The sequence below is a fragment of the Aotus nancymaae genome, unplaced genomic scaffold (assembly GCF_030222135.1).
Source record: "Aotus nancymaae isolate 86718 unplaced genomic scaffold, 86718_ANA_hifiasm-v0.15.2.pri h1tg000010l, whole genome shotgun sequence".
In the NCBI taxonomy this organism is placed as follows: domain Eukaryota; kingdom Metazoa; phylum Chordata; class Mammalia; order Primates; family Aotidae; genus Aotus; species Aotus nancymaae.
The window spans coordinates 51,511,598-51,536,565 of record NW_026988421.1 but is presented as its reverse complement, the minus strand read 5'-3'; the positions used below and the strand labels follow the sequence as shown (position 1 = coordinate 51,536,565).

Below are 24,968 nucleotides of genomic sequence, written 5' to 3'. Positions count from 1 at the left end.
AATCAAGATGTCCAAGCAACTCAGTAACTGGATTCCTTTGCCCATGTTCACTGTATGCCACCTATTTAACAGAATCAGATAAAAATCAATTAAAGTTACATAACAATTTGATCTTTGGAGTCAAACTCCAGACTGAATACCAAAGGCCAAAGTTTAATCCCCAAATATTTTTGTAATCTTATTTGTACCAGTTTTATTAATCAGAAATATTCTGCTATAAGAAGGATATGCTACCTTGAAATGCTTCATTGGGGTAGAATTTAGAAGACTAATGACAACTATCCTCTTCTCCTTTGCACTAGTATTTTGAAGTTCCACCTATAAATCATTACTAGATAAATTCATTATCTTTGGAGAACCACATATATGAATTAAAATGTCATTATTCCATTTTGCTACATGTAAACTTGCTGCTTCTTTCATTTTTCTTTTTCTTTTGAGACCTATTATGCAAAGCTTTTGAGGGAAATTTTAACATAAGACAAAGTTTGCATTTCCATTAACAAAAAGTAATTCCATGCTGTGTCCCAGAAGAAATAGAATCAGTTTAATATTGGTATTAAAAGACAAGGAGTTTCAGATTTGTAAAAACTTGATTTTTCAGGTCAAAAAAGGTAAGAACTCTGGGGAACTAATACTGGTTATTACTTATAAATCTTCTTCCAAATTAGAGTACCAGAGTCATATAAATTGAGATGCTTGTGAGTTGGCATTGATCTGTTGTTCCCTCTTTTCACTCTTGAAAGTACAAGAGTGAAATAAGGAAAGTTAATTTTACTGTAACATAAATTATCATTTGTTTAGGGTAAGTGATTATTTATAGAACTTCAAACAGATAATCTTCAATAAATATAATAGTTTCTGAAGAAAATGCCTAAACAGAGCATTCTATTATGCTGGAAGTGGGGAGGGGAGAAGCAACTGTGGAGGGAGGAATGATACAAGATTTAAGGAAGCTTCTAGTATAGAGAAGGAGATTGGGCAGCTAAAATAATCAAGGCCTTGAATTACAAGGGTCAAATGCATGGTAAAGGCAATAAAGATGGTCACATTGTATATTAATTTGGAATTGAGCAATTCAAAATGATTAATACTTATATTTTGCCCTCCAAATTAAAAAAAAATTGCAAATTTCACAATTGACTGTCTGGGTAAACTATAAATTATGTTTCCATTGAGAGGAAATGTTGGTATCACTTTAGCTGGTATATAGAAATACCCAATGTTCTTTCTTAGAATTGCTTACTACTGTTTATATACACACGATTTTGATGATTATTGAGCTATTATTTTAACACTCTCCATTAAAATAATCTAAAATATTTTTCTGTAACAAAGTTATCTAAGTGTTCATTGCATGGTAGTGCTGGTCTAAGTATTAATGCTCACATGAAAAAAAAATCCCTGGAAACCAAGCACTTGGGAACAAAAAATAAAAAGATTTAATAAAACACATGAAATATTTTTAAACAATTCTTATTACTCAAGAGTTTTTGCTAAAAATTAGGGATAATGTTGAAAAAACAGGCTCCTAGCTGCGTTACTCTAATTTCTGCTTCCATTGCCACATGGTCGCCTTCTCCCACATTGACCCTTCTGCCTCCCTTTTATAAAGAACCTTGTGCTTATATAAATGTAGTTACTTGGGCCCACTCAAATAATCCAGAATAATCTCCCCAAATCAAGATCCTTAACTTCATCACATCTGCAATTTCCCTTTGCCATATAAAGTAACACATTCATAAATTCTGGGGATTCAGACAAGGATATCTTTGGGGGCCATTATTGAGCCTACAGATGAATATAAAGGAGGAGGCAGGAACTTCAATCTATTCATCTTTGTCCTCTCCATACTCAGAACTATATGTAGCCCCTGGTCAATTCATGTCTTCCAAATTGGGGAGAGGATATGAGGAAATGTACAAAGGTGGAAATGAGCAATATGTGTCCTGGAAACCCTGACGAGATTGTTAGGTGTGAGCTGAAGGACTACACCAGTAAAGATGGCAGAAAATGGAGTGGAAAGGTATTTTGGCCACATTCCTCAGTGCCCTAAATAGACTGTGTATTTAGACTTGAACTAGTGAGAAACTAATAAAGACTTTTGATTATGGGAAAGAAAAGATTAAAGGGGGTTTTGATAAAAGATTAATCTGGTGAATACCCTTGGCAGCTACATCAGCAAGCAAGTCATGAAGTGATCGAGCTTGAGCTTTAGTTATGGTGGTCATTAAAAAAAAGAGGGCAGAAGCTTGAAACAGCGGGAAGAAAGAATTGCCAGCACTTAATCACTGAGTCACTATAAGAGGGTGTATACCTGGAGGTTGATTTGTGTTTGTTTTACAAGGAAGAGAAATTTCAATACGATTGAATGAAAGCTGTTTATTCTCTCCCATAACATGGAAACTAAAGGTAGGTGGTTGTGAATTTACATACAGTGACTCTTCCTATGCTCTTCAGCAAAATCCAGATGGGACTATCTGTCTGCTGGGAGTCAGATTAATCTTTTTGAAATAAAGAAGCAGAAGGTATGAATACAAATTAAGCAGTGTTTCCCTTACAAAAAGGAAGGGGCTAGCAGAATATTTTTTTAAAGAAACTTTCAAGGGTTCTCAACAATAAGTAATACTTGGCTAGGTGTTCATCATCCTTTCTAAGACCTTGAGAGAGGGTGTATCAGGCAAAGACCAACATAACCCTCTCAGCCTCAGACCACTTTAAATTCCTTGTTGTCTATTGATTGTATCTGCCACTGGAGCTGGAAAGTGTGAGGAATAGGAAATGTATTTTATAATGGCTGTTTAGTGTTTATTAATATAACGATTTTGGGCAATTACCATATCTTCTTTCTCTCTAATATCTTAAGAAGAAAGAAAGAACAAAGAGAGTCTGTTAGGTCATCTCTAGTGGTCAGAAATAGGCAGGAAGCAAAGTAAAAAGCCCCTTTATACAAATGTTCTTCCTTTATAATTACATGCAGCTGTCTGAAAACCTTTTAAAGTTCTTATTACTTTAAAAGTAATAAGAAATGACATTGTAGATAGGGTGAACTAATAAGTTCATGGATAAGGAGAGATTGTTTGAATACTGGCAATTACCAAAGAAAGGGGGACGTAAACCAATAATCCTAACATTAGGCAAGTCATTTGCAGTTTGAAAAATAACATGAAATGACCTTCAAGGTATTCCAAGATTATCAGTAAGGTTACACTAAACATTAATTCCAGTCTTCACCATAACTTTACAAAGGGAGCTTCCTAGAATGGAAACTTCAGCTGTCTGTGCATGGCGTGCACCCCTGCTGAACTTCCCAAGCAGTCCTTTCCATCATGATGGTTTTTATGATTTCATGAAGGAGAAAGACGTTAACATGTCCACCACTACCGGCTTTAAAGAAAACTTTAAAAAAAATGTTGATTGTCGAATATCAGTGGGGTAGAAAAATTAACTATTGTCACATAGGAGCCCTGCTTTTTCTAGTTTTCCAATATTCTCCCCAACATCCCATGTGCTAGCTGTCTTCAGAGAGGAGCAGTTTCTTCTCTTCTGATCATCAGTTGGGCCACATAGGCCAGAGGTGGCTCCCTTGCATGGTCTCTCTTATTCTTCCGTCTGCTATATGTGGGTATAGGGTAGGTGAGTTGAGAGATTTTGCTTTCAAGGCCTGAACTTCTCTTCCAGGCCCTGGGTTCAGGCCCTATCCTGCAAACTAGCTCTCTCTACCCATGTGTCTGAGAGAATTCAGGATTGAGACTCAGGAGTCAGTAGAAGACCCACACTTTGGCTCCAATTGTGTTTCTCTTCCTCTACCTCAGATGCCATCAGATGCTCGCTCCAAGGGTAAGTTTTAAGTATAGATCTTACTCTTGTCCCTACAAGTTCCTACAATAGAAACTTCTACAAGTAGAAACTTGTAGAAGGAGGGAGTGGTCAGCAGAGCATTGTTGCGTCCCTGGCTGTATGACCATGGGATATCTTTAAATTTAGTTTTCCTTGATGTAAATTGGTATGATCAGTTCAGAGAGCCATGTGGCAATATCAAACCGAGATGAACGTGCACATGCCCTCTATCCAGCAATTTCACTCTAGACAAAGGGCTAGAAAAGCGTTCTCATGTATCACTAGAAGTTATTCATGAGAAAGTTTGTTGCAGCTTGGTAATAGCAAAATCATGAAAATAATCTATCAGCAGGAAAACAAATTGTGCATATTTGTAAAATAAAATGTTATTTAGCAATACAAAGTAAATGAGCTAGAAGCCCTACACTCTTCATTTATAGAAATGCCATGTATTTCATGAAAACCGTGCTGTTTGAATGAATGTATACACATGAATGAAGCTGAATAAAAATGAGAGACACCAAGTTTAGGAAAGTGATTAATTCTGGGTAGAGATACCAAGAAATAAAATCGTGAAAAGGTACAAAAGGGATTTAATTATAATTTTTTTTTATTTTTAGGCCACATGTGGGATATACACAGATATATACTCATTGCATAATTCTATATACACTTATTACCTAATTCTATATACATTTTCATGTGCCTGAACTATTTTGTTTCTAAACATCTTCTAAAACCCTTAAGAGATGCCAGTAGTATCACCTATTGGCCATTTACAAAAAGAGAGGTATCTTTCAGAACAAAATATAAGGAATCACTTCTTTCTCCTAAGGAACTTCTGTGTTATCTCTTCATTAGTAAGATAAATCAGTCACTAATAATGTTTCTTTTTTCTTTTACTTGCTTGGAAGCTCAGAACCAAATTTGAGCTCTTATTAACCAAAAGGGATTTTGTAGATCTGTACTCTTTCTACCTGAAATTGATTTTCTTTCAAAATGTGCATTCTTCCTGGTCATGCATTTGTTTATTCTACTTTATGATGTTGTAAGCCTCTTCATATTCCTTGCGTAATAAAAATGGCTATAAAAATATAAAAATTATTTTTTATATTCAGGTTTTCCTAATTTACATAGACATAAAACATTTACACTGGACGGAATTGTGTGTTGGCCTTGTTTACCTTTGTAAACCTCTGTGTCTAGCATAGTGTCTGCCACATGGTAGGTATTTTTGTTGATCAAATGAATTGACAAACCCACAAATTCATGCTTAGACAGATCTTAAGTTTTGTACATTTTGAAGGTGTCCAATTTGTCTTGTTATAACTTTAGTAAACATCTTGATGAATATTGTTTTGGATTGTTTCCTAAGGTTATTTTTTCCAGGAGTAAAATTACATGAGTCAAAGGATGTGAACATTTAATGGCTATTGAAATGTTTTTCCAAATTGCTCTCCAAAAAAGCTTTTATCACTTTCTACAGCTACAAGCAATATATGAGCGTATCATTTCACCATAACACTGTGTTTGTGCAGTATTTTGTTCTGTTTTGCAATTTAGTAGATGTAAAATTATAGCTTGATGTAGAGTTAATAATTTTTTAAATGTAACTTACCTATCATTTGTATCATCTATTTTCAATCACTATCATTTTTATGTAACTTCATGGACTCTTGTGAATTAACACACTTGGCCTTTCCAGACTTCATCATAGATTTTCAATATGTAATAGAATCCAGCAGAGAAAAAGAATCCATGGAAATTATTGGGACTTCTGAATTCCCAGTATGACTAGTATATAGTCACTAAACCTCTCTGGGCTTTGAATTCCTTACCTATAAACTGGAGATAAGAATATGTACATCGGATGCCTGTTACAAAGACTACAAATCATGTATATAGAATACTTATCAACATGTGACACATAGGAGGTGCCCAGTAAATATCAATTATTATTATTTTAATTATTACTTATAAAATTAGTTTTATAATCTAAACATTGAGTTCATTTCCTGGTCTGGGTGCACAAGGAACAAATGCATATTAATTATGAATTCATTTGGTGATACATCTTGAACTACCTTAAACAAAAGTAGAATTCACCAATAGAATGGTAGAACAATCAGGAAGAGGAAAGAGCAGGATTCAGCTGGGCTCCAGAGCAAAAGACCCTCAGCCCTGATGTTGCCAGAACATGCTCTTACCAACTCTACTTGCTGGTTCCCTCTGCACTGCACCTGAGCTCCATTTTCTTTACCCACAAGCAGATTTTCTTGAAACAACTGCCAAAAACCCCCAGGTTTATTCCTGACATTGTACCAAACTCTGCAAACACTGTTTTTTCCCTATACATACATACCTATGATAAAGTTTAATTTATAAATTAGGCACTGTAAAAGATTAATAACAACAATAATGAAATAGGACAATTGTAACCATATATGAAACAAAAGTTATGTGAATATACACACATACTCTTTTTCTGTCTCAAAATATCTAATTGTACTGTACACATGTATTTTGGGGCCACAGTTGACCATGGGTGACTGACACTGTGAAAGCAAAACTAAGCATAAGGGGGGATACTGTATATATCTCTGTTCCTCACCCCAATCTTGAGCTTCAACTATGACTTCACCTATATAATTCAATCTAGATTTCTAATTTCTCATCTAGGGCATGTAGTCAAACAACAAATCACTCAATCGCTAATTCATTCAACAAATTCTACTGATAGCCTACGCTGTGCCAGACACTCTTCTTAGTATTTGGGGTATAGAAATGAATAAAATAAAGTCCCTGGCCTCAAGTGTTTGTAGTTTGCTGTTTGTTCTCCCCCTTCATAGCCATTGTATTATTTAAATCCATGGTACCAGTTGACTCCCCTAGATTCCTAATTAGCCTCCCTGTCCCTAACATTGATTTCTTCCAACCCCTTTGGCATACAGCAGTTGAAGTGATTATTCTAAACTCTAAATCTTTACAAGCCAATATATCCTACTTAAAATCCTTCATAAATTCCTCAAAGCTTGCAGGACTAAGTCTAAACTCCTTGGAAAGACTTTGATTCCTTTCCTATCTGCTTTTTAAGCTTAATCTCTTTTTAGGCTCACCCACAACCTGGACACTCCAGCAGTGTCCCTAATGCATTCTGGTTCTCTAAATATTTTATGCTTTTCATGCTTCTTTGTGTGTCTGCACAGACTTTCCTTCCTTGTGCCTGACAAAGTTCTAGTAACTCATTTTATATCTTGCTTTCCCTGCCTGTGATAGAACTAATCATTAATTTCTTTGTATAATTTTGTGTTTTGTAAAACTCTGTAATTGTACATTGCCTCTGATACTGTAATAATGTATCTATCTATCTGTTTTATACTAGACAGAAAGTTTTCTAGGGCAGAAATGGGGTCTTATTCTTTACGTAGCACAGTCCCTATATGTAATATAAGCACAAACTTTATTAAAATTTAATGATAATATATGTAACAGGATGTTCAAATAAGGCTTGTTTTTAAAATTGTCAGTTGACAATTTATAATTGTATACATTTATGGGGTACAAAGTGCTCTTACAATTTATAAATACAATGTGGAATAATAAAGTCAAGCTAGTTACCATAACCATTACCTAAAATATTCAGTATTTTTTTTTGTGCTGAGAACATTGGAAATTTACTCTTAGCAATTTTAAATGTACAGTACTCTATTATTACCTATATTCACCACACTGTGCAATAAATCTAAAAAAAATCATATTCCTTCTCAGATTTTGTACCCAGATCATCATCTCCCCATTCCCCCACACCCTTAACCTCTATACCCACTATTCTACTCTCCACTTCTATGAGCTTGATTGTTTTAGATTCCACATATAAATGAGAACATGAGGTATTCGCCTTTTGGTGCCTGGCTTATATTATTTACTGTAATGTTCTCCATTTCCATCTTCATTGTCAAAAATGACAGAATTTTCCTATTTGTAAAGAATGAATGATATTCCATTATGTATGTATATTAGATAAATATTTATTTATTTATCCATCTGTTGATGGGCACTTAGGTTGATTCCATAGTTTAGCTATTGTGAAGAGTGCTGCAGTGAACAAGGAAGTGCAGACATCTCTTTGACTAACTGTTTTCAAATCTTTGGGGGAAATACCCATAAATGGGGGCCAGACATGGTGACTCATTCCTGTCATTCCAGCACTTTGGAAGGCTGAGGTGTGAGGATTGCTTGAGCCCAGGAATTTGAGACCAACCTGGGCAACATAATAGGACCTCATCTCTACAAAAAAAATTTCTTTTTAATTAGCCTGACATGGTGGCATGCATCTATAGTTCTAGCTACTTGGGGGGCTGAGGTGAGATGATTGCTTGAGGCCAGGAGGTCAAGGCTGCAGTGAGCCATGATTGTGCCATTGCACTCCAGCCTGGGTGTCAGAGTGAGACTTTGTCTCAAAATAAAAACCCCAAAACCCATAAATGGGATTGCTGGATCACACAGCAAATTCTGTTTTTAGTTTTATGGGGAAGCTTCAAACGGTCTTCTATAATGGCTCTACATTTCTACCAACAGTCTACAAAGATTCCCTTTTCCCCACATTCCCACTAACATTTGTTTTCTTTTGTCTTTTTTTAATAGTAGCCATTCTGTTAAGTGTGAGATAATATCTTGTAGTTTTAATATACATTTCCTCAATGATTAGTGATGTTGAACATTTTTTCATATATACACTGACCATTTGTATATCTTCTTTTGAGAAACATCTATGTAAGTCTTTTGCCTATCAAAATTTTTTTTAAAATTTTCTGGCCACTGAGCTCTTTGATCTCTTTAAATATTTTGGATATTGACACTTTATCAATATATAGCTTGAAAATACTTTCTCTCAATCTCTGCACACTGTTAATTGTTTCCTTTGCTGTGAAGAAGGTTTTTGGTTTCATGTAATCTCATTTGTCTAGTTTTGCTTTTGTTGCACATGCTTTTGAGGTCAAATGCAAAAAGTAATTGCACAGATCAGTGTTGTGCAGTTTTCTCCCTGCTTTATCCTGCACTTTTTATAGTTTTTGGTCTTACATGTAAGTCTTTGAGTTAATTTTTTATATGTTGTGAGATAAGGAGGATCCAGTGTCATTCTTCTGCATGCATATATCCAGTTTTCCCTAAAATATTGATTATAAAAAGTATGTTTTCCCATTTTGTATTTTTGGCCCCTTTGTTGAAAATCAATTGAACATACATGAGTGAGTTTATTTTGGGGCTTTTTATTCTGCTTTATTTTATTTTATTTTTTTTGATGTAGCTATTTTCTTTTCCCCTCCAAACCATGCTGTTTTAATTACCAAAGTTTTGTAGTGTAATTTGTAAATAGTGTACCTCTTGCTTTTTGCTTATGATTGCTCTGGCTATTTGTTGGCTCTTTTTCATGGTTCCATATGAATTTTAGGATTGTGTTTTCTGTGTTATATAAATTACATTGGAATTTTGATAGGAATTGCACTGAATCTGTAGACAGCTTAGGATGGTATGGCCATTTTAACACTATTAATTCCTTCAATCCATGAACATGGGATATCTTTCCATTCATTTGTCTTCAATTTCTTTCATCAACATTTTGTAGTTCTCAATGTATAGATTTTTACCTGGTTGTTTAAACTTATTTCTATGTACTTTTTTTGTAACAATTATAAAGGAGATTTTTCTCTTAATTGAGTTTTTGCATAACTTGTTTATGTATATAAGAGCTACAGATATTTATTTGTTGATTTTGTGTCTTGCAATTTTACTGTATTTGTTTATTAGCTTTAACATGTTTTTGGTGAAGTCTATAGGGTTTCTATGTAAGATCATGTTATTGGCAAACGGGAACAATTTTATCTCTTTCTTTTATATTTAGAGTTCATCTACATAGACTCTTTCTTTACTTTTTAATGGGATTCTTTGCATTTTTTTTTCTGTAGTGAGTTTGAGTTCTTTGTATATTCTCTGTATCAGTCTGTTGTTGGATGAATAGTTTGCAAATATATTCTCCCATTCTACAGGTTGACTCTTCAGTCTGTTGTTTCCTTTTCTGTGAAGAAAGTTTTTAGTTTAATATAGTCTCACTTGTCTATTTTTTTTGTTGCCTATGCTTTTAGAGTCTTAGCCATAAAATATTTGCCTAAACCAATGTCTTGAAGAATTTCTCCTGTTTTCTCTAGTTGTTAGCTTCTAGTCTTACATTTAAGTCTTTAATCCACTTTGAACTGATTTTTGTATATTTGTATATGGTGAGAGATAGAGATTTAGTTTTGTTCTTCTGCAAGCAAATAGCCAATTTTTCTCAGCAGTATATATTGAAATGTTGTCTTTTACCTGAGGTATATTCTTGGCAAGTATGTTGAAAATCACTTTGGCTGTAAATATGTATATTTATTTTTGAATTCTCTATTCTATTCCATAGGTCTATGTGTCTGTTTTTGTGTTTATTATTTGTAACAGATTTTTGGTGAATTTGAATTTGCAGGGTTTCATGCCACTTTGATTACTATAGTTTTGTAGTGTATATTAGTCAAGCAGAGTGATGCCTTTAGCTTTGTTCCTTTTTCTCAGGATTGTTTTTGCTAGTCAAGATCTTTGTGGCTCAATATAAATTTTTGGATTGCTTTCCTCTATTTCTGTGAAGAATAGCATTGGTATTTTTAAAGAACTTGCATTGAATCTGTTGATAGATTTTGATAGTGTGGTCATTTTAATAATATTTATTTTTTTAATCCATATGCATGGAATGTCTTTTTATTTGGGTTCTCTTAAATTTCTTTCATCAGTTTTTTTGTAGTTTTTATTGTAGCAGTCTTTCACCTCCTTGGTTAAATTTATTTCTAGGGAATTTGTTTGTAGCTATTATAAATGAAATTGCTTTATTGATTTCTTTTTCGGCTAGTTTGTTACTGGTGTATAGAAATGCTACTAATTTTTATATGTTGAGTTTGTGTCCTGCAACTGTACTTACTGAATTTGTTTTTAGTTCTAAATTTTTGGTGGAGTCTTTAATATGTATAGTCATCTGGAAATAGGGATACTTTGACTTCCTCTTTTCCAATTTGGATGCATTCTAGTTCTCTCTTTTGCCTGATTGCTCTGGTGAGGCCTTCTTTGAATAAGAGTGGTAAAAATGAGCATATTTGTCTTGTTCCAGATCTCAGAAAGAAAGCTTTCAGCTTTTTTCCATTCAGTAAGATGTTAGCTGTGGGTTTGCCATATGCAGCCTTTATTATGTTGGGGTATTTTTCTTCTATGCCTAATTTGTTGATTCTTTTTTAAAAAATCATGAAGTAATGTTCAATTTTATCAAATGGTTTTGTGGATCTATTGGGATGACCACATGGTTTTTGTCTTTCTGTGATGTGATACATCACATTTATTGATTTGTGTATATTGCACCATCCTTGCATTTTGAAATTAATTGCACTTGATTATGATGTATTATACTTCTGATGTGTTGTCATATTTTGTTTGCTAGCATTTTGTTGAATATTTCTGCATCTATGTTTATCAGAAATATTGGCCTGTAGTGTTGGTTGTTGTTGTTTACTTTCTAGTTTTGGTATCAGAGCAATGCTGGCATCATAGAGTTATAAAGAGTTTTCTTCTCTTCATTTTTCTGGAATGGTATGGGTAGAATTTGTGTCAATTCTTCTTTATAGATTTTGTAGAATTTAGCAGTAAAACCATTCTGTCTTGGGCTTTTCTCTTGAGGACTTTTTCTTACTCATTCAACCTCATTACTCACTATTGGTCTGTTCAGGTTTTGTATTTTTTCCTGGTTCAATCTTGGCAGGTTGTGTGTTTCCAGGAATTTATTAATTTCCTCTAGGTTTTCCAATTCATTAGTGTATAATTGTTCATGATAGTCTCTAATGATTTTTTGTATTCCTATGTTATCAGTTGCAATGTCTCCTTTCTTATTTCTGATTTTATTTTATTTTTGCATCTTTCTCCTTTTTTCTTAGTCTAGCTATGGTTTATCAATTTTTTCTATCTTTTAAAAACATCAGCTTTTCATTTTGTTGATGCTTTGCATTTTTTTAAAAGTTTCTGTTTTGTTTTGTTCTACTCAGATCTTTATTAGTTTTTTCCTTCTACTAATTTTGGGCTTGTTTTGTTCTTGCCTTTTAAGTTTCTTGTGTTGCATTGTTAGGCTTTTTATTTAAAATATTTCTGTTTTTTGATGTAGGTATTTATGGGTATATACTTTCCTCTTAGAACTGCTTTTGCTGTTTCTTATATGTTCTAGCATGTCATGTTTCTATTTTCATTCATCTCAAGGTGTTTTTGAATTTCCGGTTTAATTTCTTCCTTAACCCATTGATTTTTCAGGAGCATGTTGTTTAATTTCCATTTTTAAATTTTCTGAAATTCCTCCTGGTATTGGTTTGTAGTTTCATACCATTTTGGTTAGACAAAATACTTGATATAATTTTCATCTACTTAAATTCTCTGAGGTTTGTTTTGTGCCCTAACATGTAATCTATCCTGTAGCATCTTCATGTGCCCTTGAGAAGAATGTATATTCTGTTGCTGTTGGACAGAATGTTCCGTACATGTCTTTAAGTTCCATTTGGTCTAAAGTGTTGTTAAATTCCAGTATTTCCTTATTAATTTTCTCTCTGTAGTATCTGTTCATGGTTGAAAATTGGGTATTGAAGTCCCCTACTACTGTTGTATTGCAATCTCTATCTCTCTCTCTTTTCAGGTTCTTAAATATTTGTTTTATATATTAGGTGCTACAATGTTTGTGCATATATACTTAAAATTGTTATATTCTGTTGGTGATTTGACACCTTTATTATTATATAATGTCTTTCTTTTTCTCTTTTTTCAGTTTTTGACTTAAAGTCTATTGTGTCTGATATAAATATAGCTACCTCTGCTACATTGTTTCTATTTGTGTGGAATATTTTTCTCCATCCTTTCACTTTTAGTCTGTGTGTACATCTTTCAAAGTGAAGTGAATGACTTGTAGGCCAGTATATATAGTTAGGTCTTGTTTTTATCTATTCAGTCACTCTATGTCTTTTTATTGGAGATTGTAATCAATTTACATTTAAAGTAATTATTGATCAGTAAAGACATACTACTGCCATTTCATTAGTCTTTTTCTTGTTGTTTTGTATATATTTTGTTTCTTTCTCTGTTGCCATTATTTTGTGGTTTGATGACTTTCTATACCAGTATACTTTAAATCCTTTGTATTTTTGTTTTGTGATTCTACTAAAGAATTTTCCTTTGTGGTCACCAAGACCCTCACATAAAACATCTTATGCTATACCAGCCTACTTTAAGCTGATACTTAGTTTGACTACATACAGTACCTCTGTACTTTTACTCTCCCCTACATTTCTGCTTATGCTGTTAAAATTTACATTATTTTTAAGTGTGTATCCCTTGAAAATTTATTTTATTTATAGTTATTGTTAATAGTGTTGTCTTTTAACCAGTTACTTGAGATAAAATTGTCTTACACACTATCATTGTAGTTCTCGAATATTCTGAATATGTCCCTATTTTACTTACACCATTGAGTTTTGTGTTTTCATGTTATTAATTAGTGACTTTTAGTTCCAAAGAACTTTTTAAAGCAATTCCTGTAAGGCAGGTCCAGTAGTATGATATCCTTTAGCTTGTGTTTGCCTGAAAAAGTTTTTGTTTTTGTTTGATTTCTGAAACATTAGCTTTGCTGCATAAAATGTTTTTGGTTATTGGGGTTTATTTTTCAAGTATTTTGAGTATATTATCCTACTTTGAATATATTATCTCACTTTCTTTTGGCCTACAGGGTTTCTGCTGCGAAATCTGCTGATTGTTTATTGGCACTCCTTGGGATATATGATTCTCTTTTTTAATCTCTTGCTCCTTTTAAAATGTTTTCTTTGTCTTTGACTTTTAATACTTTGATAATTATATGTTGTGTTTGAGCTGCATTTTATTGGAGATCTCTGCACTGCCTGTACCTGTCGGCAGCTACCACCAAATCTAGGAAGCAGATTTTGGAAGATTCATTATTTCTTTAAATATGCTTTCTGGGCCTCTTTCCTTCCTGAAACACTTATTATGCATAGATTTGACCTTTTGATGGTGTCACATAATCCCGGTAGGCTTTCTTTCTTCATACTGTTTTGTATTTTGCTCCTCTGAGTAAATAATTTCAAATATTCTATTTTTCAGTTCACTGAGTTTTTCTTCTGATTGATTGAATCTGCTGTTGAAGTATTCTACTAAATTTTTAATTTCAGTCGTTGCATTCTTCATCTTTAGGATTTCTGTCTGTTTTTAAAATTATTTCTATTTCCTTGTCAAACTTCTCACCATTTTCTGCATTGTTTCCAAATTTTATTAAATTTTCTATCTGTATTTTCTTATACTTCACTAAACTCCTTTATGAGTATTATTCTGAATTCGTTGTCAAACATTTATTAGATCTCCATTTATTTGGGGTTCAAAAATGAAGCTTTATTAGTTTCTTTTTTGACATATCATGATTCCCTAATTCTTCATAATCCTTGTTTCTTTGTGTTGTCTATGAATTTGAGGAGACATCCTTCTTTTCAGGACTTTACAGGTGTTCTTTGGCAAGAATATAGCTTCACTACTTAACTAGCCTATGATTCTTTTTTTTTAAAATTTAATTTAATTTTATTTTACTTGTTATATTGCATTTCATATTTTGGGGTACATGTGAAGAACCTGCAAGATTGTTGCATAGGTACACATGTGGCAGTGTGATTTGCTGCCTTCCTCCCCTTCACCTATATGTGGCATTTCCCCCATACTATCTCTCCCCAACTCCCCATCCCCCACTGTCCCTACCCTATTTCCCCCCAACAGACCCCAGTGTGTAGTGCTCCCTTCCCTGTGTCCATGTGTTCTCATTGTTCAACACCCACCTATGAGTGACAACATGTGGTGTTTGTTTTTGTGTTCTTGTGTCAGTTTGCTGAGAATGATGGTTTCCAGGTTCATCCATGTCTCTACAAAGGACATGAATTCATCGTTTTTGATGGCTGCATAGTATTCCATCGTGTATATATGCCACATTTTCCCTGTCCAGTCTATCATTAATGGGCATTTGGGTTGGTTCCAGGTCTTTGCTATTGTAAACTGTGCTGCAATGAACGTTCGTGTGCATGTGTCCTTATAGTAGAACGATTTATAATCCTTTGGATATATACCCAGTAATCGGATTGCTGGGTCAAATGGAATTTCTATTTCTAGGTTCTTGAGGAATCACCACACTTTCTTCCACAATGGTTGAACTAATTTACACTCCCACCAACAGTGTAAAAGTGTTCCTATTTCTCTATATCCTCTCCAGCATGTGTTGTCTCCAGATTTTTTAATGATCGCCATTCTAACTGGCGTGAGATGGTATCTCAATGTAGTTTTGATTTGCATTTCTCTAATGACCAATGATGGTGAGCATTTTTTCATATGTTTGTTAGCCTCATGTATGTCTTATTTTGTAAAGTGTCTGTTCATATCCTTCGCCCACTTTTGAATGGGCTTGTTTGTATTTTTCTTGTAAATCTGTTTTAGTTCTTTGTAAATTCTGGATATCAGCCCTTTGTCAGATGGGTAAACTGCAAAAATTTTTTCCCATTCTGTTGGTTGCCGAATCACTCTAATGACTGTTTCTTTTGCTGTGCAGAAGCTGTGGAGTTTGATTAGGTCCCGTTTGTCTATTTTGGCTTTTGTTGCCAATGCTTTTGGTGTTTTGGTCATAAAGTCCTTGCCTACACCTAGGTCCTGAATGGTTTTGCCTAGATTTTCTTCTAGAGTTTTTGTGGTGTTAGGTCTTATGTTTAAGTCTTTAATCCATCTGAAGTTAATTTTAGTGTAAGGTGTCAGGAAGGGGTCCAGTTTCTGCTTTCTGCACATGGCTAGCCAGTTTTCCCAACACCATTTATTAAACAGGGAATCCGTTCCCCATTGCTTATTTTTGTCAGGTTTGTCAAAGATCGGATGGTTTTAGATATGTTGTGTTGCCTCCAAGGCCTCTGTTCTGTTCCATTGGTCTATATCTGTGTTTTGGTACCAGTACCATGCTGTTTTGATTACTGTAGCCTTGTAGTATAGTTTGAAGTGGTAGTGTGATGCCTCCCGCTTTATTCTTTTTGCTTAGAATTGACTTGGCTATGCGGGCTCTCTTTTGGTTCCATATGAAGTTTAAGGTGGTTTTTCCAGTTCTGTGAGGAAGGTCATTGGTAGCTTGATGGGGATAGCATTGAATCTGTAAATTACTTTGGGCAGTATGGCCATTTTCACGATATTGATTCTTCCTAACCATGAACATGGAATGTTTCTCCATCTGTTTGTGTCCTCTCTTATTTCGTTGAGCAGTGGTTTGTAGTTCTCCTTGAAGAGGTCCTTTACGTTCCTTGTTAGTTGTATTCCTAGGTATTTTATTCTCTTTGTAGCAATTGTGAATGGCAGTTCGTTCTTGATTTGGCTCTCTTTAAGTCTGTTATTGGTTTATAGGAATGCTTGTGATTTTTGCACATTGATTTTGTATCCTGAGACTTTGCTGAAGTTGCTTATCAGTTTCAGGAGATTTTGGGCTGAGACGATGGAGTCTTCTAGATGTACAATCATATCGTCTGCAAATAGAGACAGTTTGACTTCCTCCTTTCCTATTTGAATACCCTTTATTTCTTTTTCTTGCCTGATTGCTCTGGCTAGAACTTCCAGTACTATATTGAATAGGAGTGGTGAGAGAGGGCATCTTGTCTAGTGCCAAATTTCAAAGGGAATGCTTCCAAATATCATACTCGAATACCATTGAGTATGATATTGGCTGTGGGTTTGTTATAAATAGCTTTTATTATTTTGAGATATGTTCCGTCAATACCTAGTTTATTGAGGGTTTTTCGCATAAAGCGCTGTTGAATTTTGTCAAAGGCCTTCTCTGCATCAATTGAGATAATCATGTGCTTTTGTCTTTGGTTCTGTTTATGTGGTGAATTATGTTTATAAACTTGCATATGTTGAACCAACCTTGCATCCCTGGGATGAATCCTACTTGATCATGGTGGATAAACTTTTTGATGTGCTGTTGTAATCGGCTTGCCAGTATTTTATTGAAGATTTTTGCATCTATGTTCATCATGGATATTGGCCTGAAGTTTTCTTTTCTTGTTGAGTCTCTGCTGGGTTTTGGTATCAGGATGATGCTGGTCTCATAAAATGATTTGGGAAGGATTCCCACTTTTTAGATTATTTGGAATAGTTTCAGAAGGAATGGTACCAGCTCCTCTTTGTATGTCTGGTAGAATTCGGTTGTGAACCCATCTGGACCTGGGCTTTTTTTGAGTGGTAGGCTCTTAATTGCTGCGTCAACTTCAGACCTTGTTATTGGTCTATTCACAGTTTTGACTTCTTCCTGGTTTAGCTTGGGAGGAGGCAAGTGTCCAGGAATTTATCCATTTCTGCCAAGTTTTCTAGTTTATGTGCATAGAGTTGTTTGTAATAATCTCTGATGATGGTTTGAATTTCTGTGGAATCTGTGGTGATATCCTCTTTATCATTTTTTATTGCATCTATTTGGTTATTTTGTCTTTTCTTTTTTATTAATCTGGCTAGTGGTCTATTTTGTTGATCTTTTTGAAAAACGAGCTGCTGGATTTATTGATTTTTTTGAAGGGTTTTTTGTGTCTCTATCTCCTTCAGTTCAGCTTTGTTCTTAGTTATTTCTTGTCTTCTGCTAGGTTTTGAGTTTTTTTGGTCTTGCTCCTCTAGCTCTTTCAATTTTGATGATAGGGTGTCGATTTTAGATCTTTCCTTGGTTCTCATGTGGGCACTTATTGCTATATATTTTCCTCTAGAGACTGCTTTAAATGTGTCCCTGAGATTCTGGTATGTTGTGTCTTCATTCTCATTGGTTTTGAAGAACATCTTTATTTCTGCCTTCATTTCATTGTTTATCCTGTCAACATTCAAGAGTCAGTTTTTCAGTTTCCATGAAGCTGTGTGGTTCTGTTACTTCTGAATTCTGAGTTCTAACTTGATTTCACTGTGGTCTGAGAGACTGTTTGTTATGATTTCCATTATTTTGCATTTGCTGAGGAGTGATTTACTTCCAATTATGTGGTGAATTTTAGAGTAGGTGTGATGTGGTGTTGAGAAGAATGTATATTCTGTGGATTTGGGGTGGAGAGTTCTGTAAATGTCTATTAGGTTTGCTTGGTCCAGGTCTGAGTTCAAGTCCTGGATATCCTTGTTAATTTTCTGTCTCGTTGATCTGTCTAATATTGACAATGGTGTGTTAAAGTCTCCCACTATTATTGTGTGGGAGTCTAAGTCCCTTTGTAAGTCATTAAGAACTTGCTTTATGTATCTAGGTGCTCCTGTATTGGGTGCATATATATTTAGGATCGTTAGCTCTTCTTGTTGCATTGATCCTTTTACCATTATGTAATGTCCTTCTTTGTCTCTTTTGATCTTTGTTACTTTAAAGTCTATTTTATCAGAGATGAGAATTGCAACTCCTGCTTTTTTTTTTTTTGCTCTCCATTTGCTTGGTAAATCTTCCTCCATCCCTTTATTTTGAGCCTTTGTGTATCCTTGCATGTGAGATGGGTTTCCTGGATACAGCATACTGATGGGTTTTGGCTTTTTGTCCAATTTGCCAGTCTGTGTCTTTTAATTGGGGCATTTAGTCCATTTACATTTAGGGTTAATATTATTATGTGTGAATTTGATTCTGCCATTTTGATGCTAGCTGGCTGTTTTGCCCGTTAGTTGATGCAGGTTCTTCATTGTGTTGATGCTCTTTACCATTTGGTATGTTTTTGGAGTGGCTAGTACTGGTTGTTCCTTTCTATGTGTAGTGCCTCTTTCAGGAGCTCTTGTAAAGCAGGCCTGGTGATGATGAAATCTCTGAGTACTTGCTTGTTCACAAAGGATTTTATTTTTCCTTCACTTATGAAGCTTAGTTTGGCTGGATATGAAATTTTTGGTTGAAAGTTCTTTTCTTTAAGGATGTTGAATATTGGCCCCCACTCTCTTCTGGCTTGTAGGGTTTCTGCTGAGAGATCTGCTGTGAGTCTGATGGGCTTCCCTTTGTGGGTAACCCGACCTTTCTCTCTGGCTGCCCTTAGTATTTTCTCCTTCATTTCAACCCTGTTGAATCTGATGATTATGTGCCTTGGGGTTGCTCTTCTTGAGGAATATCTTTGTGGTGTTCTCTGTATTTCCTGGACTTGAATATTGGCCTGCCTGCTAGGTTGAGAAGTTTTCCTGGATAATATCCTGAAGGGTATTTTCCTACTTGGATTCATTCTCTTTGTCACATTCAGGTACACCTATCAAGTATAGATTAGGTCTTTTCACATAGTCCCATATTTCTTGGAGACTTTGTTCATTCCTTTTTACCCTGTTTTCTCTAATCTTGCCTTCTCGTTTTATTTCATTGAGTTGATCTTTGACCTCTGATATCCTTTCTTCTGCTTGGTCGATTCGGCTGTTGAAACTTGTGCAGGCTTTGCAAAGTTCTTGTGTTGTGTTTTTCAGCTCCATCAATTCACTTATATTCCTCTCTAAGTTGTCCATTCTCGTTAGCATTTTGTCAAATCTTTTTTCAAGTTCTTAGTTTCTTTGCATTGGATTAGAACATGTTCTTTTAGCTCACAGAAGTTTCTTATTACTCACCTTCTGAAGCCTGTTTCTGTGAATTCATCACGCTCATTCTCCATCCAGCCTTGTTCCCTTGCTGGTTAGGATTTGTGATCCCTTATAGGAGGAGAGGTGTTCTGGTTTCGAGTGTTTTCATCCTTTTTGCACTGGTTTCTTCCCATCTTTGTGGATTTATCCACCTGTCATCTTTGTAGTTGCTGAGTTTCAGATTGGGTCTCTGAGTGGACGCCCTGTTTGTTGATGATGAAGTTATTTCTGTTTCTTAGTTTTCCTTCTAACAGTCTGGCCCCTCTGCTGTAGGACTGCTAAGGTCCACTCCAGGCCCTGCTTGCCTGGAGATCACCTGCACAGTTTCAGAACAGTAAGGGTTGCTACCAGTTTCTTCTTCTGCTATCTTTGTCCCAGAAGGATACCTGCCAAATGTCAGTCTGAGCTCTCCTTTATGAGGTGACTCTTTGGATATACGGGGGTCAGGGAGCTGCTTGAGAAGACAGTCTGTCCTTTATAGGAGCTCAAGCGCTGAGCTGTGAGCTCTGTTGTTCATTCAGAGCTGCTGGGCAGGCATGTCTAAGTCTGCTGCAGCAGAACTCATAACCCCCTTTTTTTCCCCAGGTGTTCTGTCCCGGGGAGTTAGGGCTTTATTTATGAGTTTCCATTGTGCTGCTGCCTTTTTTTTTTCAGGGCTGCCCTACGCAGCAAGGAGGTAGCCTAGTCACTGTCTGCCTGCAGAGTCTTTGCTGAGCTGCTGTGGGCTCCACGTAGCTGCCGTGTGAACTTCCCTGCAGTCCTGTTTATATGGGTGTAGTTAGAACTGCTTCGGCAATGGTGGCCCACCTCTGTATTGGTGGACTCTCTCTGTAATGGCGGGTTGCCTTGGCAACGGCAAGCTGCCTCAGCAATGGCAGACCACCTCTGTAGTGGTGAAGTGCCTCAGTAATGGCGGACGCCCCTTCCCCACAGAGCTGGACTGTCCTGGGTTCAGCTGTGCTTGCTGTGAATCTCTCAACCCAGAGCCTTTCCAGTTGCTGTTTTTTTTTCGTGGGGTTGGGACCAGCCGAGCCCGATCACCTGGCTCCCTGCCTCAGAGCCTTTTTTTTTTTAAGTTGAACGGTTGACTCTCTCCCAGGTGTTCCAGTTGCCTGTTGAAAAGGCGCTGGGATTTATGTGATTTCCCATGTGGCGACCCGCTGCGCTGGCTGAAACGGCAGCACTGAGATTCGTGGCGCTTTTTTGCCCGGGAATCTCCTGGCCTGGCTCCTTGTTTCAGTCCCCTTTTTTTAATCAGATGAATGAGTGACTCTGCCTTCCTGGAGCTCCACTGCCAGCTAAACAGGGACCCAGTCTGTACCGGGAACCGCCATGCCGGGGCGCCGGCAAAACAGCTGCACTGCCAAAACAGTCACGTTAGCGACCTGTGGGGCTCCTCTGCCTGGGAATCTCCTGGTCTGTGAGCAATACAAATCTGTCTGGAAATGCGGCGTCCACTCACCCTCTGCGCTTTCACTGGGAGCTGCAATCTTGAGCTGCTCCTAACCGACCATCTTGGATCTGCCATCTAGCCTGTGATTCTTGATATTCCAGCTGCTAACAACCTCAGGCAAGCAAAGCTTATTGCAAGTTCTCTAGTTGACTGAGCTTCTCCCTTTGCTCAGATGTCTGAGCAAATTAAAAGTTCAGTTAACCAGGTCTTTTATCTATAGAAAAGCAAATATTCCTACTAACCAAATAGCATTTACTGAAAAATGCTAAGGAAAAGGTAAAGAATGCCAAGGAAAAGGAATTCACATGATGGACCAGGAAAACATATGGGAGGAGGCTGACTAGAGCATCTGAGACATTAAGATTACTATCAGAAGATAAGGGGTATGCAAAACTTGTCCATCATTCAATAAAATCAGGAGGAGGCTGAAAAGCCCTGAGATTGTGACTCCATAACTGAGCAGACATTGAGGTTGATATTAGGAAGTGTCACCCTCACCAGAGAAAAATCTCCTTAATATTGTTACTACAGTTAAATTCATTGCGTTGTAGGAAATTTTAAACCACTTCATTGAATGAGAGTCGTGTAAAAGAAAATTGGATTAACTGATTTTTTTTTTTTCATTTTTAAATAAGATGCTTCGTGTTATGGAAACAGTCTATAGATTTCACAGATATGTTACTGTCTTGTCTTTGCAGCTCTTCAAAAAGTGATACTTAAATACCATTACCTTAACCATAAAATCAGGCAAAACATATTCTTAACTATATCATTTTGTCATGGACACAATCAATGTACAAAGTACAATTTGGTCCTACATCACATTCACAGAGGAAATATGTCCAGATACATTCAACAGTTTATTCAGAACCAGGAGATAAACCTGTGTCTCTAGATTCTTGTTGTTAACTAGCCTTTTATTCTTCCAACTTGATAAATTATCCAGTGTAGTAGAGAGGTTATGTTAGAATTTTGAATTGTTCTGAGAAAATATTTTTAATATAAAAAAATGCAACCAAAGATAACTTTATTACAAATGTGTTCTGTGTTGAGGATAGTGATTCATAATCTCACTTGTTCATGACTCATAGTTCCTGGGAAAGAACCAGATTCCAAGAAAACGTTGGTTTTTGTTCAAAACTGGTCAATTATTTTATCCATTTTCATCTTTTTTCTTTTCAAAATAATAATAATAACTGCAAAAATACTATATCCAGATAGAAGGCTTAAGAATAATCAATATGTAAGTCTTCATTACCTACATTGTATGATAGCAGAACTTCTTTGCTGTGTTCATACGTATGAGAAATTTCATAATAGTTATTTCTGTAAAGAATAGTTATGAGTGAGAGGCTTTAAAAATAAGAATTAGAGGTATACTGTAACAGTGATTAGAGGTATACTCTAACAGTGATTATTCATAAGCTTTTCTGTAGCTGTGATTCAGTCTTAAATCAGGTGTCATTCAGAACTTACAGTATATTTTGATGATTAGATCGTCATAACACAAATTGGAGTGGTCATCTTAAAGTATCAGAAGTCAAACTGAAAATGCACTAGATGATGGGATGAGTAATAAAGTGTGCAAGGGAAAATTCTCTTGAGATGATAATCCTCCAATCCTCCCCTAACAGCTTCAGGGGAGAGAAAAACATCTTGCTGTAAAAAAATACCTATTCTATTGGTTTCCCAAACAGGAGATTATTTCAAGGGTATCTGGTATTTGACACCAAATATAAATAGAGATTCTTTCCTTATCTTTTTCATATTTCTTTTTCCTTTGTATGCTTTCTATTATATTCCATGATGAAAATAAAAATAGATAACTTGTATAAGTCATGTCACTTGCAAGTATTACAAAAATCAACAAAAACTCGGCTCAGGCTAGATTAAAATGAAAGATTTATTGGCTTATATAACTGTATGGTCAAGTAAAACAAGGCATTGTTTGGTTCAGAAACACAAGGAATGCTAGTATCTTTGTATGCATGTGGATGTCTGTCACTCAAGTCTAGCTTTCCCATATTGGTCTCATTCTGAGATAGGTTCTTTAATGAAAATGAGAAAGTTTATTGCACCCAACTTCCAACCTACTAGCAATCTTAGGGAGAACAGGAAAAACTCTGTTGGACTTTTTCCAAGATCTTTTTCAATAAATCCAAAGAAGCACTGGTGCTTCCACTGGAATGACTTGGGTTGACACCCAACCCTGATGATTCACTGAAGCTAAGGGAATAGATTATGTTAATGGTCTGAAGGGCCATGTTACTACTATGATTTGTAATGAGTAGCACAATGAGGTGAGGTCAACTCTATGTAATTCACATGGACTGAAAGAAGATGAGGAGAGCCATGTTTTCTGCTACTGGAAGAAGAGATGAGCAGGCAAACACAATTGATCCTTATTGCACATACATTTTGTGAATTCCCAAATGCTCCCCTGGTACCCAGTGCAAACTCTTCTTTCTTATGACATTGCTCCTGAGTGGCAAAATAAATCCTGGCGGTCCTCTTTCTCCTCCTCTCAGCAGCCTCTGCTCAGTTTCCATCTTAATTAAGGCTTGAGCTCATATTCCCTCTTTTTTGCTGGCCCCTTGCTGGTTTCATCACAGCTAACAATTGACAAAGAAATAATTTTCTTTAACTTGCCTGGGGGTGCACCACTATTAAGTTTGAGAGGAAATGACAAGCAGAGAATAAGGAGAAAAAAAAATCATTTCTCTCCAACATATTACAGTATTCTATGTTGATTATGTTTCCTTTTTTCAAAGAGTTTAATTCCTCCATCAATCTGCAGCTACTAACACAAGTTTAAGAGGCCATGAATGGCTAAAGAATTCTATATAGAATTGTAGCATGATTTACCTCTATTTACAATTTTCTTTTTTTTTTTTTATTTGTTTGTTTATTTTTTTTAAAAGCCAACAGCACCCGTTATTCCCAGGCAGTCTCCCATCCAAGTACTAACCAGGCCTGAACCTGCTTAGCTTCTGAGATAAGATGAGATTGGGCACGTTCAGGGTGGTATGGCCATAGACTGTTTACAGTTTTCATGTGCCAGACTTACCTTTGTCTTTGTCTAATAGATCCTGAATGTTTTGCTTAGATTTAGAAGAATTATATTCTTTCAATAAATGTCAAAATTCAAATATACAAGAGCTAAATTAATATTAATAGAAGCTCTGCTTATGGTTATACTTTTATTCTTAAGGAATTTATGGGGAGTTGAAATTCTGGAGTCTGAAAATTGAAAACACATTGATAAATATTGGCATTTATTTAACATCTAGTTCATGTTGTCTGTGCAAACCATAATCAAACTCACTGTTTAGCTAAATGTCTGCTTTTTTATATCCCTGCTGTTTTAAATATTTGGGAATTGGATTGAATTCACAGTGAAGGCTCTAAGGCATTTTGCTTATCTGGAAACTGAATATAAAACCACAGAGATGACAATTTTTAAATTTCTTTTGGTGTTAGCTCGCAAGATTGTCATGTTCTATGCATACAGATGCCAAGTACTTTCTCCCAAAGTAAAGGATAAACTTGGCAAGTGGCCAGTGGGTTGAACTGATAATTCTTCCTGAGCTGAGCTGAGATGAGGCCCCAATCACTAGCATAACCTGAAATTTGATCTGAGTGATGACTTATAAAGAGACAGCATTAAACAACCGACTCACCAAGTGTGTCATCTTTGCTGAGCTGTGCACTTTCATTATTCTCAGAAATCTATTAAGAAATCATCTTATTGTTTGCCTAATGCAAATGGAAATGCCTAGCATATTGATTCTACTCCCAGATTATACTCTGGATAGAAACCAATCTACTCCTGGGAAGTGTTCCAGGATCCTGCTGGGGTGAAATTGTGAAATAGGCAGAAATTGTCCTCCAGCAGCTCTTCTCAAGCCCCCCTCTAGTGTACATTTACCCCTACCTCTCAGAAGCCAAGCATCTTCTCTCCTCTTCTCCTCAT

At 35.8% G+C, this 24,968-nt stretch overlaps 1 pseudogene; it reads right to left on the bottom strand.

Moving 5' to 3' along the window:
- Positions 1-23,914: 23,914 nt before the first annotated feature.
- On the bottom strand, positions 23,915-24,033 carry LOC135274042 (5S ribosomal RNA; annotated as a pseudogene).
- Between the last annotated feature and the right edge of the window lie 935 nt (positions 24,034-24,968).